We start from the raw sequence: 19,506 nt of genomic DNA, 5'->3' as shown, positions 1-19,506 counted from the left end.
TGTGAACTCAAAAGTGATGATGGGAAAAAATGACATGCCTATTTCTCTCAGCGAATACAACTCCACTTATCCAGCCTATGGACCAGGGCGTATTTGAAAATATGAAGCACGACGTTACAGAAAAGCTTTTAACGAAGGCTTGCTTTCATCTGATGATATGACTGTCAAAGAATTTTGGAAGAGATACAACATAAAGGACGCTATTTTCAATATCGCCACTGCCTGGGCCTGGCCTTATATTGGTCGTTTTGTGTGTGTGTAATTAAATACAATATGTATGCATTATTCACTTTTAAAGGATTTTATTTTCATTTTCGTGCCAAGCCCGCAGTAAAATCACGTTACTGTACTTATGTATTAAGAGATTTCTGTTATCCGTCATAGTCCGAACGGTGGCCGTTAATCGAAGTTTTACAGTAGGATACTGTAGGTACCTACGTTTAAGATAAAAAGTAGCAATTCCCCTGAAAAAAAATGTGATTCTGGAACATGAAAAGAAGACAAAAGAACGAATTTTCTAAAACGTCGGAGGACGATTGAAATGATACCAAAAAAGAGGGCGTATCCTCTATATTCCTAAAGGAGGACGGATGGTAACCTTACAAGAACGAGTAGCCACAATGGTGCCCTGGAATATGTCGCGTCTGCAGTGAAGTGAAGAGATAAGCGGTACGAGAATATTGCGACTAGGAAGGAAAAAATGCATAGGGAAAGGTGCAGGAAGAGAAAATGACCGGAGGGTTACTGAAATGGGGGTATATAAGGGTGTGATGATGATTTCTCCGCGGAAAGAGGAAAAAAAAAGGAGAAACGGACGAGTCAGCAGATACCGAAAATCAGAAAAATCGAGGTGAAAACAAACCGGATTATTCAAGTCGCGCACCTCGTTGATTGGCCTCTTTCTGTTCTTTGTCTCGCTGCTGGAGTGTGTGCGTGAGGTGTAGAACAAAACAATACAATTTTTTTTTCGTCGCTAGTGTTAATGATGCACTCCCGTACCTCGTGGTCGCCTGACTACGTGTTCGGCCTAATAGAGCAGAAGTTCTTCACAATAAATTTGGAATCGTGCCCCCCTTGGCACATAAATGTTGGGAACCGTTGCTCTCTGCGCCGTGTAAAGACGGCTAATAATGTCCGTCTTCTGTCGAGTAGGGTGGCAGCTAATTATGAGGTAACGAACAACTAAAATCGTAAGAGGAATTTCCCGGACAAACTAACGAGCTGAGATGGATCCCCCACCTCATGATTAATCAATCGTAAAGTCGACTGGTTTCAAATTTTATGGCGCGAAACGAGCGCAATTTGTTGTTGTTGTTTTTTATCTCTTTAATTTTTAAACCTCGACAGACGCTGACAAACAAGGGTCGGCTCCTGTTTTTTAAGCACATCCTAACTCCATAACAAGTCTCACCTGAATCGATTATTTTCTTGAATTGGACCAAGCTCTTTGGTGTTTGTTTTTCCTCAGATCTGGAAACTTCATAACAATCCGCGAACATCGCCTAGAATCTTCCCGAAAGGAAAGACTCAATTCTGTGGATTACTTATATTTTCTCTCTTAGTTATCTATTCCTATATATTATTATAATTACATAAAAAAAATATTATATATACAGTAAAACTTCATTATAACGACAGTTCACAATCACGAGGAAAAAGTTGTCGTTATAAACGATTTACGTTTCTTTGCTCTCTCTCAGGTTATAAAGCTGTAGAAAATTTCTACTTTATCTGGATTTACATCATTTCGTTCTAATATTAACGAATAAACAGAGCTCTCGAGATATGGAATTGATTTTTGTCCCACAGCAGTTAATTCTTATATATATATATATATATATAAGAAATTTTTTAATAAAATTTCCTATTGTTGAAGCGATTTTGTCAACCAACTAAACATTAAACAGTCTCAATTATTATATCACTGCTCACCATGGCCCCACATACTGTCTCAGGCCCCCAACGCTGGAATCTTTCGTGGGGTTCAATCATAGTAAATTTGTCGTGTGAAATAAACAAAAAACGGAAAATCATGAGAATCGTCCCGGGCCGCGAAGCAGACTTTTGCTTCGGGCCCCTTCCTTGAAAGGGTTATGCTCAGAAAAAAGAGGGTTTGGGTTTAACCCTAAAAAACTAAGAGATTCTTAGTATTCTGTTTTCGAGGGTTACGGTTGAGGGCCCCTGGGCTGGAACCTTTTTAGCCCCACCCATGTGGGGGGCCATGTTGCTTACTGTCATGGCTGAATGGACTTGTCTACATTTTACGCTAATCGGAAAGTTTTTTCAGCACGATTTTTCAATCATTTGAAAACAACTTTAAACTGCAAGTTCTGGTCACGTTCTGGTATCACTGGAAGACACAAAAGTCGAATAAAATTGTTGCACAACCCATGTGTATAGTGAGGAACCCATGGCCCCACAATTGTGGGCCTCCAGGACGGTTTTCATTAATTTTTTTTTTCACTCTGTAAATTCACTATAGAGAGACCCTTGAAAAGTCTGGGGCCCCCGCCAAGTGTCGCAGCCTTGGAGCCCTGCGTCAGAATGTAGGGACCATGGGAAGACCTAAAAATAGGAAGTTAGGGAGGTTAAATAAATCTGACTTTTTTTCAGTGTCCGCTCTATGTTAGATGTAGGTCTCAGTGAATTTGTAGGAGGAGAATGTGCTAATGATAACAGTGATGTTCAAGTCTTGAAGAGAAGGCAAAACTAGAGAGAGCACTTTTGAGAGAATTCTTTTGCCGTTATATAGCTAAATAAAAAACATCTAAATTTTAAAATTTAGATGTTTTTTATTTTGTGACACACTGTATTTTCCCTCTCAAAACAAAGTAATTTTTTAACACATTTTAAGCATTTTTGAAATTGAAACCATACCTCTATGACAAATGGTTGATGAGATAAAGGCCGCATTAGCACTCACCTTGTATGTATATATAGAGATATTATTATAATATATTATTACATGCAATATATTATTTACCTACTTGCTCTAATACCCTGAGCTACCCAGGTTTTCATCAATTACTGGCAGCATTAAAAGCATATGCATATTTGAAATGCATTGCCAGGGAACTACTGTAACCAAAGTAAACAGACCGAAAGTGGTTGTTGAGGCCCAGGAAACATTGTTGTCGGACGGTTTTTCGCCCATTTCGGGCATTTGCCCAGCTCCGATGAACTTTTAAGGTAGCCTATCATTCAATCCGGGCCCTGTTTGGTATATATGCAAAATTTAGCGACAATCGATCTAAAATTGTAGATTTGTATAGAGAACACACACACACAGAAAATCAGTTTTGAGACGATTCTATACAGTCAGGGCCAGACTTAGGCAGGTGCGAAGGGTTCAGCCGCACCACGTAGCTAAATTTTAGGGGTCACAAAACGGAATAAAAATGCTTACATTGAATAACTCCTTTACAAAGAAATAGCTAAAAAATTCTGTCGAAGACAAAGAGCCAGCAAGTCAATGGTTTTGACAGAACCCCTTACCATCCAGTGCTGTCTTAACGCATGCCCTCCCTCCCGGGTACGGCCTGGGGGCCTCAAGCGAAGAAGGAACCTCACAAAAAGAGATCTGGGTGAAATTTTCGAGAATTTACCTGGTAGGGTCTCGCAAAAATCATTTGGCGCGTGGGTCTTGAGACGGCCCTGCTCCCATCCTCTCCTAGCCACTGCCTTGAGTTTGGACTCTGGGCAAATATGAAATTTCGGAGGCCTCCTTATATAGAGTGTTCTTTGAGGCATGAGGAAGGGAGCTCTGTGATGCAACAGGTAGCCAATTTCGTGGTCCTGAAAATTTGGAGCTCTGAGCACGCACCCCGTTTGTCCATGTGAGAAACAGTCCTTGCTTCAAGCAAGCCAAGAGCACAAGTGGGTTTGATGCCCCGGGTGTTGGGACAGAAAGAGCGCTGAATTCTTCCTTCAGCAACGTATTCAACATTACACATGTGAGGGGGGGGGGACAAAATGCATGCTTGATGAAAGAGTATTTAGTTGCAACTTCTGCGTAGAGAATCTGTCGTCTAGCCCTTACTTCCCTTCCATTGTGGTGCACTGTGTACAGATATTGTAGACATTCCTCCCCCCACATCTTGCAGCAGAGATGAGTCACTTGACTGAGATCTTTGGTGGGCTCCAGGACAGATATTTTTCAATAGCTCCTCTTTATATTGAATTTATAAGGTGATCAAACAAAATTGATGAGAATCGTTGCTTCCACCCTCTTAGCGAGGAGATGATTATAAAGTAGTGGTTCTCAACCTTCTATTACCCGGGGACACAATTTTTCTCGTTGGTCGATAGGCTCAAATTTATTGCCAAGTGGCTTTTTCTTACCATAAAATATACTACGCAGTACATGCTGTAGTTTGATAGTCGTTTTCATGTACTAATGTAAACTCGGCATACGCCAAGCTATTGAAGGATCGGGAAAAAATCATTTTTAGACGGCCACAAAGTTGTTTTCGCACCGGGCCGCAAAATACTTAAGCCCGTCCCTGTGTACAGTATATCGAGAAGCGTTGTTTCGAGTCGTTGAGGAGAGCGATTGATTGATGGAGAACAAAACTAAGAGAGTGAACGTGTGGCGGGAGATCCGTCTACCGCCGTGTGACACCGAGTTTTATGAATAAGATTGTGCCCTTGGTTTTGATGCTGTTACTTCCTTTCCCATCAATCAAATTTTAGCAATGCGATGCTTTTACTCTGCGGGTGTTAATTAATTTTGTCTCCTCCAAAATATTCGTCTTATTATTCCCCAGATACTTGAACCATAATTACCGGAGAAATTCCGGTTTAATATAAATTTATTTTCTTTTTGTTCTATAAAAGACGCGTAAATTATTCCTTGGAATTTGTTCAACGGCGCACTCCTCGTTTATCTTCGAGATTAATAAAAACATACAGTGGAACTTCGGTTAACGAGCTTAATTCGTTCCGCCAACGTGCTCGTTATCCGAATAGCTCTCGTTATTCAAATCAAACGTCCCCGTAGGAAATGATGTAAACTTGGATAATTCGTTCCACAATTATTCATTCGCATAAAAAGAACTAATAAAAACGGAATTCTATCAATAATTAAACAATAATAATATATTATAAATAATGCTATAGAATGTATATAATATAAATAACACCATAAATTAAACATACAATACGATATAATGGTTACAAATTAACTTACTCTAAACGACGAGAGAGGGGGGGGGGGGGCTATCGTATTGGACGATTTACGGACTCGCTTGTTGTTTGCAAACTTATTATTTTGGTGTGATTTTGAAAAAGAATATTATCCAATGACACTTGCTTTTGCTTCCTTTTTAGGATTTCTCGGAAATGGACAAATTGCATTTCCGTTGGACAGATTCATTGCTCTCTTTGCTGTAGCTTTATTTGATTGATTCTGTTCTACATAATTTTGCACAGATTCCCACATTTTACACATCTCTCTAATCTCATTTGAAAAGTGAGGAACTTCTCGTCACTTCTCTTTTCCTCAGAAAAGATATCCTCCATAAGCTGTTGTTGTCGCATGCAATGGAGGTCCATTAGTTCGTCTACAGTCATCTCCTGGCCAAGCAGAATTTATAAAAAAAAACAAAAAAAAAACAAGCGCACATACACGTGGTTGCAATGCGCAGGGCCAGACTTAGACAGGTGCGAAGGGTGCGGGCGCACCGGGCCACTAAATTTTAGGGCCGCAAAACGGGATAAAAATACCTTGATTACATTTCGACTTAAACATTTTTAACAAAGCAAATAGTTTAAAAATTTCTGTCCAAGAAATCTAAAATTCAGACATTGAGCCCTCTGGCCTAAGGTTTCCATAGAACCTCCTCCTCCTTGTCAAGCCGAAAGAGGGATGCGGGATAGATCTAGTACCACGGGTGCTGGACCAGATGGAGACGCTAAATTCCTTTAAAATTATTCAAATTACACGAGGGAGGCGTTATTCATGATTGCCAGACTGAAAGACTATCTAGTTGTGGCCCTGGGTAGATAAAGGTTGTGACTATCAGGCCCGGGGGCACACTTCAAACTTATTTCGCTGGGCAGTGACAATACCGTCTAGAGCCGTCTGCTCTAGAAGGTATTGTCAGTGAACACTATTGTTCAAATTTATTGTCGAATGGCTTTCTCAAATGTTTTTTATGACCACGAGATAGTAGTTTAATATTCATTATTTGGTGCAAATGTGAGCCAGGCGTGCACCATGGTTACTGGGGAGTTGCGAAACTTCATTTTAGAGGGCCGCAAAATACTTAAGCCCGTCCCTGGCAATGCGACATCTAGTTTCGTATCGGTAATAGTCACGCTCGTACGGATCTTCATTTTTCGAGTGACGCACGGTGACCGGAGACTTTAGGGGAGAATATTACCCACGACTCCACAGTACGTGTGCGAGACCGAAAGCGAAAAACCATCAGCTCCGTCGTGATAATGTGATAATAAATAAACAAAGCGCAAAGGTTTTGCTCGTAATCAAAAATTATCGCTTGTTGATCGAATCAAATTGCTTCCAAAATTTATGCGCGTTATGCGGATTGCTCTATGCGGATTCTAACCGAACCGCTCGTTGACCGAAGTTCCACTGCATTCTGTCGAGAGACCAGCCCCGTCAGCTATCTGTAAAAAATTTATTGTAAAGCAAATACAGTATCTATTATGAAAATGGGACTGATACGAGTCATACAGGTTGTACTATTAGCGCAATATCGAGCAAATTTTCATTAGCTCTAAAAAAATCACTAGTTGTTTGTTAAAAGCACCTCGAATGCAGTATAATCACCAGGTTCATCTTGACTTATTTACATTGGCCTCTTAACTTACACATTTGACACTGTGCTTTTCTGAAGTGGTCTCGAAAGAGCGTCATTCTTAAAAAACTTAAACATGTCTTCATAATTTGCTGTGAATTGTCGAAGAGAGTTGACAGACTGGACTATGGAAGACTACAAAAAAGAATGTAATATATATACAGGGAGATTCAGAAAAGATGGGAAGCACTTTAAGAGGTGATAGTCCACAGCAATACAAACAATTGCCATCAAAGAATGCATGGTCTAACATGAAACGCAAACGTGTGTTTCGAAACGGCCGCTCCGCAAACGTTAAAACGGCGTTTCCGTTGAAATTCATCGGGAGAAAAAGAACATCATGCATGCAAATGTAACCTGGGGGATACTCGTCTTCCACACCTGTTGTTCTGGCAGTCTTTGTACGACCTGCATCAGACCGGGAAGCGAGAAAGGATCCCGTTACGCATAGCTGTCGATGCAAACGCGCAAATGTTTTTGGATTGGGAACCGCCTGAGGGAAAAAACGCTCACCGTACATTCGTGCTGCCTCTGTGGTACTTCCGTTTGCAGCTCCATAAATGAAATGCATTTATGAATCACCCTGTATAGTGCATCTACATATTCCAGCTGAATGTCGTAAAAATTCAGAAAGATATGCGTGGTATTGGCAGCTGGGATATCGGAACTTGCTGAAAGTAAATGAGGGATTTTCTACCAAAATTAGTGTACAATTATACAATTATTTGCTGTTGTTTTATTTTTGACTTCGGTTTGTTTATTTTGACATCATACACGCGTGTAATGCTAAAATAATTCTTTTACATAGCATGAAACATGCGTCTTCGCTCATTCGCATAATGCAGTGGGCTTATTCTCGAAACAATCAAATAACAGCAAGTAATCGTATACCAATTTTTGGGAAATCCCTTATTATTCAGTTACTTTCCATATGTTTTGGTCACTCATAGTTTGAAAAATACGTGGCAGATGGCAGCACTGTATAAGCATCACACGGAAACAAGCTTCACGTTTGGTTCACAACACGGACACGCATATCCCAACATGTACCGATTCGTTAGAAGTTCCGCAGAGGAATACGGACGAGGTACATGTGTGGTTTAGTAGTAGTAGTAGTAGTGACATCATCTTTGAAGAGACGATATTCTGAGAAAAAATGTTTTTCCTCGATTCCCAAAAGAAGAATAATTGATTTCTTTCGAGGAGAGCGAATCGCTGCCTGAAGAATAAATATAAGACGAATCTAGTTTTCCGCAGTTCTTATATCGCGGTCATCAAATTGGCAGCACGACATCGAGCTCGAGGTGATGACGCGACGAATCGTTCGCACTTTGTCGGTCAGAAAGAAAAATAAATAAATAAAATAATGGCAGCACCACTAAACGGTCTCGGAAAGTACTTCCAATTGTTATACTATCGTAATTACAGGTGTGAAAGTGTGTGTGTCAAGAGAGAGAGCGTCGGTTCCTCTTTAATGACAGAGAAAGCGTCTTGAACAACTCTGCTGGAGTTTTCACTGCTACAATTTTCCGGAGCAGCTGCTGATGACATTGAGGAAGACCCTCTCTTTCTTGCCTCTCTGTCGAGGTTATTCTTAGAAATAATTTTCCCATCAAGAAAAAAAAAACGATCTCGATTAGATTCCAACTGGAAGTAGAAAATGGAAAAAATGTAGTCTTTATTTATTTTCAATTCTCTCTTAAATGTTTCGCGAAAATCAAAACCATTCGACTGAACGAAAAAGATCTTTTTTATATTTCCTTTTCCGTCCCTTTAATAGCTTAAAATTGGAGCCACAAGGTTACCGAGGGACGTGATCAGGATGAATGGTGCTCGGCTAGCAATACACGGATAAGGAAGTTATTCGAAGGAAAAATAGAATGTTTTTTTCTTCCTTTTCTTACTCTTTTGGGGTTATTTCTTTTCTTTCAAATTTGGCAGTACAATTACAGTAGAATTATCGAGTCAGAATTTATTCCCCCACCCCTACACTCAACACGTTGGAGCTTTTTAAATTCCCCGGTGTCTTTTAATTGTTCGTCTTGAGTTGAGAAAAATGACAGCGAATTTCAATTAAAAGGAGCGGGAGTGCAATGACATTTGTTTTCGTACGGAGCAAACCAGAAAATTTTCTTCGCATTGGTTGTATATACATCTGATCTAATATAGAAGAAAAAAAAAAAAATCCGCTGCCACAAGTTTCTAACGTGAATAATTTACGAAGGTTTTTTCGAAGTGTTCATGTTGCGAAGATGAATTTTTGTAAACAGAGAAAATTCAGATGGTGACCTTATATGAAAGGCTTTCATAAGTCGTCATCAGGTAGCAGCGTCAGCAGTCAGCCCGAGTCAGGTCCGGCCGTCCATGTACGGTCCCTTTCAGTGCACACGAGCTCCAGGGAAAGATCGAGAGATTCGTTGCCTTTGTAGTCTAGTGGTCTAGGGCGTGGGTTCGATTCCCCGCCAAGGCAGTTGAATTTTCTCTCTTTCCAGAAATTCATCTTCGCAGCAGCCAGTTGTTTAAAACCTTCGTATGGATAAGCGGAGAGTGACGTCATCCTTTCGTGAATACTTTAATCAGTAACTATTAGCATATTTAGTAAAGACGATTTTATTAGAGACTTTTGATTTTTTTTTAAAACCCCATAAGTCACTCTTATCCTCTCTCAAATAGTTTTCTACGTTTCAAAAACAATTTTTTAGCCATATCTGACGTTGTTCCGAGGAGAAAAAAAATCGCAATTTTCGAAAATCGCAATTTTCGTGTGTGTGGACGTAATTTTATACAAATAATCCTTATTGGTTTTTATTTCACTGCGTTATTGTAAAACTTGCTGAGACGAATTCAATGACACCTCACAAGGTAATAGCAAGCCGGGGTCCCAAGCTATGCTAATTTTCGATGTGTGACACTGTTATCGTATTTCATTTTGCGACAATATTGTGTTGTCCCAAGCATTTTGTTTCATCGCTCCCTTCATCGGAATCTTTTCTCTCTCATCGCTCCCAATTCAAGTGCACCCATAGGCTCTAATGTTAAATCTGCAGTTTCTATCACCCCGAGACCATTACTCACCCACTAGGGGGCGATATCGCCCACTTTGGGAAACACTGTGCTATCCAATGACGTTATACTGAAATCTAACACACTTATTACTAGAAATTTTTAATTTTAATTTTTCCAACGAGATACTAAACATTGTGTGTGTGTGTCTTCGCACGTGTTGTACAGAAGTTATTTCGATTCAAATTCTTACCTACTTTCGTGACGCTCAAAAATCGTGCCGTCAATAAGACGTATTCACGTCAAAAAAAAGTATTGTGACGGGTTGGCGTTGTATCGGGAGGGGAGGATTCCGCTCGTTGATGAAGACCCCATAAATGATTCTTTCTTACGCGATGCTCTTTCGTGCAGGGAAAACACTTTTCCCCTGTAATAGGCAACAAAGGGAAACGGGCAGAGGCAGAATTTTCTGTTCGTGTGTCTGCGGAATAACGTGGAACGTGAAATTGCATAACAGAGAAAATAGTGGATGTATTTTAGGGAAGGAGAGAGAGGATGCCGTATACAGCAATCACACGGCAGGTTTGCTTTTTTTTTTGTGCGCAATCCTTCCACTCGACTTGTCTTTCACTGTGCACACCCAAGAAAAGCACGTCGTGCCGATGCGAAGAAACAAATCGGAACCGGTGATTATTATAGATTCCTTTTCTCATCCCGTGGTTCGGAAACGTGTCCGAAATATCACAACATGAATGGCAACAAGAATCAAGGGAGAAAATAAAACATAAGTTTTTGAAAATATAGAACAGAAACAATTTATTTTTTTAACAAAACTTACAATAGCTTTATCCAAGGGCGTTGGAATTGTTTGAAACTTGCGGGTGCTCGTCTTGATCTTAATGTCGGAAATTTTACTTTAATTACCCTTCTAGTGATCGTAGTTGCCCGAGTGGAGCAGTGGGAAGATGCTCGTCTTACATTATTAAGGTTCCAAGGTTTCGAATCCGGGCAAGAACACCAGAAATAGGTTCTTTACCTACCGACCCTGGCGCGACCACCGATGGATGACACCGTTTCCCACCCACGGCTGAAAATTGTCGTATGATGATATATGACGGAGTTGGTGTGGGGTAAAATAATGATCATAGTTGACTTCATTACGTATTGACTTAATACTTGACATCTAGGCCAGGGGTTCTTAACCTATTCGTCGCAATCAAAACTTGTGTCACAAGGGGTTCTGAGTTGGGTTAACAAATCCATTTACAGCCAGGGATTCATGACCCAAACTTGATTCGCATAGACTGTAGAGATGAGTCCATGGTCCTCACATTTTGGCCTCTATCAAGATTTTTCACTAGTACCTTTATAGTGAATTCGTACTGAGAAAAACAAAAATTGAAGAGGAAACGTTCAGCGCCTTTGGCACTGGAGCTCTGCCAGCCTCGCCATAGTAGGGGCAATGTATAGGTCTTACAAACACACTTACAGAAAGGGTTTCTTCAGTTATGGGTCGTGATCCAAACTTGATTCGCAGCGGCTTCCTAGATGACTCGTACAAATCAGCCCTGTTATAAATGCACGACCGTAGCATCCTTTTCAACAAGCAACTCGAGGTAGTTTTGAGACCCCATATCTTAGTAGACCCCATAGTACTGGAGTTGTTCAGGTATCTGAAACTTGGCATATTTAGCACTTTCTACAAACTTAATCAAATTTCTGAATTCATATTTCTATCATCTGTGTAGTTCATGAGAAATTTAAACTCAAAGTTTCGTAATTTTGACACTGACTCACCGATCATCAAAAAATCCTAGGCGCTTCTAACATTCCCCCTAGAAACATGAAATTCGGTATGAAGGTAGTGATTAGGACACAAAGTAAGGAAAAATTAAAAAATCCGGAAAAAAAGTGAATATCTTTTAAAAGTCAGTATTGCCTAATTAAAATCGAAACAAGCGTTCCGAAAAAAAGGGCTTTCGGGACAGGACATATACTAGCAAAAAATTGGGATGTCCCAGAACACCGAGACATATGGTCAGCCCATGTCACCGATAAAACTTTTTTGGTCAAAAGGGTTTCCGGCTTCAAAAAGTTTGCGCACCACTGGCATAGGGAAACAAAGAGCCCCTTGAATAACCCGTATATTAAAAAGTGTTGGGGGGGGGGGCGACAACTGTTGCCTGTAGCCATAATACTGACGTCATACTAAGCATTGATTACGGATAATGAGTCGGCCTGGATTTTTCCAGTTGCTATACCTAGATCTATACACTGGCACTTATTGGGCAAAGAAAGAATGAATGGTCGAAATCGATATCGCAGCATTTTCTCTGATGGATAACGAATTTTTCAAAAATCAAAATGTATGATACGTTCAATTCTGTTCAATACGAGTATACAACGATCGTATCGCGAAATGTTTTGTGAGGTATAGAGGGAATTATAAGAAGAACCGTCGAGATTCACCTGATTGGTTAATCCTAAAATATAAAATTTTACTTTTTCGTAAACATCGGCTGGCATCAATCATAAAGAAGCGTATTTATCCGCTTTCTTATAAATCATATAATAATATATTTATTATATTCCTCCAAAGGAAAAAAAAGTATATACGTTTTTAATCTAGTCGCAACGGGGCACGAATTTGACAGAGAATCGAATCGGGCGCACGTGATTCGTCGCTCGGAGGAAAAACATCTCGGACAAGAGGGATCCTTATTGACAGACTTAATTTAACGACATCTTATTCGGCGAGCATTCAAAAGAAAGAAAACCGCATTCCCCCCCAATATAGACGGGGATTTCATTCCTGGAAAGAGAGAAGAAGACGTGCTTTTTTCTTATAAGAGATACGTATGTATGCACGTATATAACTCTCATTCAAAATACAGCTTGAGGGAGGACCGGAATCATGATTATAAGCGAACAAACAAATCCAATTCCTCAAAAGTTCAAGAGAACGGATTATTTTATTATTTAATTTCACTTTCTCCCTCGCTCTGAATGTGAATAGGAAGAGTCTAACGCAGAATTGGCGTTTTTTGAAAATTTCAAAATTACATTGAAAATTTCAACAAAAAAAAATTAATCGGAGAATTCAAAAATGAGAAAAATTCAGATAATAATTCAAAAATGAAGAAAGTCAGCTAATGTCTAGGGTTCTCATCAGGGGGGGGGACCACCCTGACATTGCATCCCTTGGCCTCCATAGCCTGAATAGATGCTCGATCCCCCGACGTTCTGCTGTAGTACCATTGAATTCAAAGTTATAGAAAAATCAAAACAAAAAAAGCTAAAAAAAACGAATGTTTTTTGTCAAGTTGAAAATAAAAGCAAGTTGCAGTCAATATAAAAATGTATAAAATGTATAAAAAAATATAGTATATATATATATATATATATATATATATATATATATATATATATATATATATATATATATATATATATATATATATATATATATATATAGAGAGAGAGAGAGAGAGAGAGAGAGAATTACTCTCTCTCTCATTACATATATACTCTCTGTATTACATACACACACATATATATATATATATATATATATATGAAGTAATTCTCTCTCTCTCTCTCTCTCTCTATATATATATATATATATATATATATATATAAGAGGGAGAGGGAGAGAATTACTTCCTCTTCCTCTAAATATGACCGCCATAGTTAGGCCTTGCCCATGGTATATACCTGCACCTTCTGCATCTATTTTATATATTTTATACATTTTTATATTGACTGCAACTTACTTTTAAGTAAGATGTCAGTAAAAAAAATTTCATATTTTCATAAAGGGTGGTTGATGACGTAAGCATTCTCCCCCCTCCGTCATCAAAAGTCAGCAAATCGGAAACCCTCCCCCCTTCGATGCTGACGTAATACGTGAATGACCCCCAACTGACAACTAACTACTAAACTGGTTGGTTTACGCTAGCTGAAGTTGGACATAAAAAAAGCTTATTGTTATTTGATCATATATGTCGCACCACGGTCATTTTCTGCACACGAGGGCTAATTTTAGACCGGGACCTACAATTTATTGCCGATTCCGAACGGCAGACTTCTTTTTTTATACTCGTCGAGAAGTTGGGGCGCTAACTCCTCGATGGGGGACTCCCTGCGGTAGCAATTGTTTCTGCGGTCATGTCGCCTTCTCTGTTGTATCCGTGTTAGGAAAGTTTTTCTGACAAGGACGAACCGGATATCGAACTCGCGACACCTCTTAACCTCCTTTGGCACTTTAGGCGAGTATCTTATCGACCTGGGCTACCGCGCCCCTATGATTATGGATATCGCGTGAATACGGGTTGAACATGCATTTGACTTCGTCAAAGCGTACAACTCAGTGCTATACAAAGGTGCATAGCTACCAGCACGAAGTGCATTTTACTGATCCTAGAGGCATACTTACAATTAGAGAAAGTATATAAATTAATGTGTAGAACTCAGATGCATCCTTCATGTTGCAAGGAGTTGTATTGTTATTAATATTTGAAAAAATACATTTTTTACACGGACACCCTGTGTTCAAAACCCAGTGAAAAAGTTGTTGCCCTGTCTCTCCTGAAGCCAAAAATAAATAAAATTAAAAATTATAATAAAAATAAATAAATAAATTCTACGTTTTTCTAACAAGGAAAGGATCCCAAGGTGACGTCTTCGGAAAGTTTTAAAAAAATCACCACTGGTGATTCTACTCATTTAAATACGAACAGAAATATAAAAAAAATTCGGCGGAATTGTTATGGGTCAATCAAAAAAAAAAAAATTGTCAATATTAATATTTCGAACGCCAATAGACGCCAAGGATGAACTTAAAAATCTCGGAACCCTAGAGTGATGTTATTCAAACAACACAGATCATATACAGCACAGAAAAAGAGATAAACAAGAAGAAAGAAAAGAGAGGGGAAAAACGGGGAGAGCTAGAGAGAAGTGTGTGTGTTAAAGAGTGAAAATAATTTTTTTATAGATATTGCCAAGAAGCGCGAGTGGCGATGAGTAGCCAACTGTTGTCATTTTAATAATGATTTGCGGCTTTAATAACTGCATTCCACCGATAATTTTTGTTGTCTTTATGGGTTTCTAGGTGATATGCATGTGCTTAAATTTTTTCACAATTTTTTTGAAGACGGCACCCTTTCCTTTCCTTGGAAATGCAATATTCGCAGAGATATTTGAGTTCAAAAATTGGAGGAATCCGGTTGGGGAGAAACAGTATAAATATGTCACCATATGTGTGCAGTGGTAAAATGCGTTTTACCCTCCATTAATGCTGTTTTTTCCCCTTGCACCATCTGAGTTCTACACGTTATTTGGATATATTTACTGGGTGGAACTACACTTCTAGAATCAACGGTTTACACTTAAAATGCGCTGCGTGCTGGTAGCTAGCACCCTAAGTAAAGCCGGGATTTTACAAAACCAGTTTTCTTCAAGAACTTTAATAAAACTTTTATAGTGTAATCCCTGCCAAAGGGCAGTCTCATTCCTTTGAAGTTGCTTTTTCCGCCTTGGCTCAAAGAGTTCGGTCTCGGATCAAGTCAACACCTACCAGAGCATTTTCTAGTGGCTGAAACAAAAAAAGGCTTTCGTGGCCATCGTGTAAATTAGAATTAAATTTAAGAGTTTTCGGGTTTTTTGGCCGATGTGAAATACAGTTTTTGTCTTCCGACGTTTCGTTCGCACGAGTGGCGAACATTTTTAGCAATTGCGTAACGCGGGCAAAAGGCTACGACTTACGCCTAGGTCAAGTTCGTCAGAGCTGGACAGATGCCCGGAATGGGCGAAAAATCGTCAGACAACAATGGTTCCTGCGTTCCAACAGTCACTTTCGGAATGTTTACTTTGGTTACCGCTTTTCTCAAGCAATGCGTTTCAGACATGCAACCTGCCTTTACAATGGTTTGTCACATCTTTATTGCTGCCAGTATTATGTATTTGTTCCTTCATAGTAGTTGGAAGGAAATGTAGAGTTCCGCGGTTGAGAAACCGCCGCCAGCGGTTGCGGCTGGGTCTGTGCGCTGACAGAATAAACTATATATATTGTCGATTCCCTTCAATCGCAATCACTGGTAACCGCGCCGTAGTCAGTTCTAGGCCTAAGATGTAAGTATTTAGAGCAGGCATCTTCTCAACCTATTACTCGCGAGCCCCACGGTGGTCCCCGAACCACCCAGATTGCTCTATGCTCGTAATCTAGTTCGTGCTCGCTAGCACTTAATCAACATTCCAGTTAAAACACCTTGTAAAAATTTCATTCAATTATTGAAATCATCCTGATTTCGTGCATTCGTATGTTAAACTTGCCGTAAGGGTGTTCTTCTTTTGATGACGGGTACAGGCAGTGCTCACGACTGGAAAAAGATTGAAGACCTCTGATCTAGAGCAAGGTCTCTAAATCTTCTGTATTTCCTGGACTGCCTGTGCCAATAATATCAAGGCTTCTCCTTTAGGAATAATATTCTGTACATGATAATAATAATAATAACAATAATAAAAACTTGCCTTCTTACCCTCTCACGCAAGCTCACGAGCTTGGTCACCAAACAATCTTCCTGATGAATGTGGGGGGAGGGCGAAGAAACCGCGAACTTCTCGTTCACACAATTGTTACGGTACAATCTGGTAGTCAGACCTGGAAACGTATCACCACAAGCAATGAGGTATCGCTGGATTTGTCTTGATGAGATCTATCCGTAAATAGCACCATTAACTTTCATTTGTATCGTGTATTGCATGGTAACTATACAGTCGATCTGGGGATTAATGAGGAACAGTGCCGTATGTCATTGGATTTCTCTTAAACAGTATCTATCCGTTATCTCTACTAGCTTCGTTGTATACATGCTGAGATATAAGCGTTTAAAGCAGGGTTTCTATTTATTTTTTGTCATTTCTAGAGGTTTCGCGGGAAATAGTGATGAATAACATTCGTAAATATAGTTAAATAATGTAGATATAAGTATTTATTTAGTAGAACTTTACAATCTGGGGGGGGGGGGTGTAGAAACATCGGTATCCTTTCAGGGAATTGTGCAAGGAGGCAGAATTTGAGAAACGCTGGTCATAATGCTAGCACATCACAGCAATAGACATAAATAAGAAACTTTTCCCTAGTTTAAATTTTGAAAGGGGGAAAAAAAAATCAATAATTTCCGTATTTAAAAATTATTAAAAAAATTGTTCTCTCGGTATTGTTACGGCGAAAGGTACAACTCGTAAGAAATACGACAAATAAATTTGTTTCTTCTTAATTAATATCGTAACAGAGAAAGTTTCCGTCTAATTAATAATAATCTTTCATAAGGATGGGGGGAGGAAAGAAGAGAAAACAAAACTCGCGAGAGGCTTTCGAATTCCGGTAAATTAACATCGAATCAAAACACGGTGCTCCACGGTATTCCAAAACACATTCATTCCACTCATTCTTTCTCCTCACTTCCGAATGAATAATCAATAAATAATTAGTAGCTTCTCATTTTATTCCAGAAAAAAAAACCGGGAAAAACTTAAAATGAATGTGTATAAGTACGTGTAATATAAAACTATCGAAAATTAACTTTCGTTTGTTTTCTTCCCAATTAGCGAGGACTGTTCATCAAGACTTAATGAAGTTTCATTAATTCACGTACATAAAGTACGTTACGTAAAAGACACAACGAAGAGTGTCGGAATTAAGAAACGCCATTTCATTTTGCTTTCAGTTTCGTAAAATTTCGAACTCGGAAGTGAAATCTGAGAGTTCGTAAATTCGTAATCTCGAAAGAGATTCTGACTGTATAGGTAGAATAGCGAATGATGTTACATATGATCGTTTTACGTCTACAAAATACATGTAATTCACAAAAATAAAATTCAATGTTATTAAAAACTCAGTTTTGTTGATTTTCACCCCTAACTGAACTTAATAATATCATAGAAATGATATAAAACAGTGTTGTAACTTTATTTTACTGCAGAAACCCCCCATAACTGCAGAGACTGGAATTTTTCTTTAATGCTTTCCCCTTCTGGACCTTAATACCACGTTTCCATTTTGTTTATAAAATCGTCCTTCACATTCAGGAACTTTTTTCGTAAAAAAAATATCTGCTTTTTAGAAGGTTTTTCTTGAATATCTCAAAATCCGAAACATTCTGCACTCGTGGGGGGAGAATCTCTGAAATAATCGCTTCAATTATATGCGGAATTACAAGGACGTCCAAGAAACTGTTTCTGATATTTTAACATTTTTGTGAATTCTAGTAAAAAATGTCTTTATAAGACATTTTCATTTTAATTATTTTACAAAAAGTGTATAGCACTATTACTACTACTAAACCACACATGCGCGTCGTCCACATTCCTCTGAGTACGTGTTGTGAGCCCTAGGTGATGTTTGTTATGTGTAGCGATCAATTTTTTTATAACTATGAGTGAAGTGTAATGATTAAATAATTGTATCATTGTAGGCCTGTTGCTCTCTGTGGCGAGACTTTTATAACCAGAAGATCGGCTCGCATTCGCACCTCGAATTCGGGAACTACAGAAAACCAAAGTAGTGTACCACAGCGTTCGTTACTTTACGCAAATAATTTTTTTTACGCCACCTCTACTTCACTGTGGATAACAAACAAATTATACCCTTTTTACTCAGTACCTCATCAGTAGAAAAACAATGCCACGGAGTACAGAGCTGCGAGTTCCCAACTTTGCCGTCTCGCCACAGAGAGCAACAGGCTCACTACGACATAAATATCCAACAATTACACTTCGCCCGCAATTTGAAGTATAGATGGCAGCACTTAAAAAAAACAGACACAACACTAGATACGCACTCATACTATTAGGTGACCGTGATCGTGACAAAGTGAACTCGACAACGCGAAAGATGACCGTTGCACGTCAGTCACAATAAAGTGACAGCCGACAGGGAAAGTGTCGAATGTGAAAAAGAGGATAAAACCCGATCGCGCGTCAAAAAAGCCAAAAATGCGTTTCCAGTCTCGGAAACTCTTTCTTTACACCAATCATATTTAGAACAATGAACGTGCAATTAGTAGGCGTAGATGAAAGAAGGGGCGCGACCATTCGTTTCTACACGCACCCATATTTTACTGACGAAAGAAGATGTGAATTGTTTCTTTGATTTTTCCCGATTAATGAGAGGATTTTTCCGGAATAAATAAGTAATCTTTGTATAAAAGAGTTTAATTAGCCATATATAAAATGAATAATTAAGCGAGAGATGGCACCATCAGCGAAAAAAAAAACCAAAATAAAATAATAAAATGTACATATAAGAACGCGATGATGATTAAAGAAGCAAATTGGCACCTACCTGCTTTTAGGCGCGACCTTCGCGATTTCTTATTAACGACACAATCGTCATTACACGTTATTAGCGTTCCACCGATTCCCACTCTAACTCCTCCCCCAACCCCACCCCGTCCTTGTTTCTTGGTGATATTTTTGCTGATGGTTCTCAAATTGGGTGTTTTGACAAAACCTCCGTTACATTTTCCTTTTTGTGAGTTGGAGTCTCAACGCTAATTTGCTGTTCAGCCGCAAATCACCGAATCTTCACCGAAAACTTTAATTACTCCATAAATAATTAATTCATCATTCGAGAGGAATTTTCGCTTCCTTTTACGTATTCTGCGTACCGAGGAACGGA

This window comes from Pholcus phalangioides, unplaced genomic scaffold (genome assembly GCF_987345545.1).
Source record: "Pholcus phalangioides strain wild (caught in Gottingen) unplaced genomic scaffold, Ppha-v1.0 ptg000042l_1, whole genome shotgun sequence".
NCBI lineage: Eukaryota > Metazoa > Arthropoda > Arachnida > Araneae > Pholcidae > Pholcus > Pholcus phalangioides.
This window is presented reverse-complemented; position numbering follows the sequence as displayed.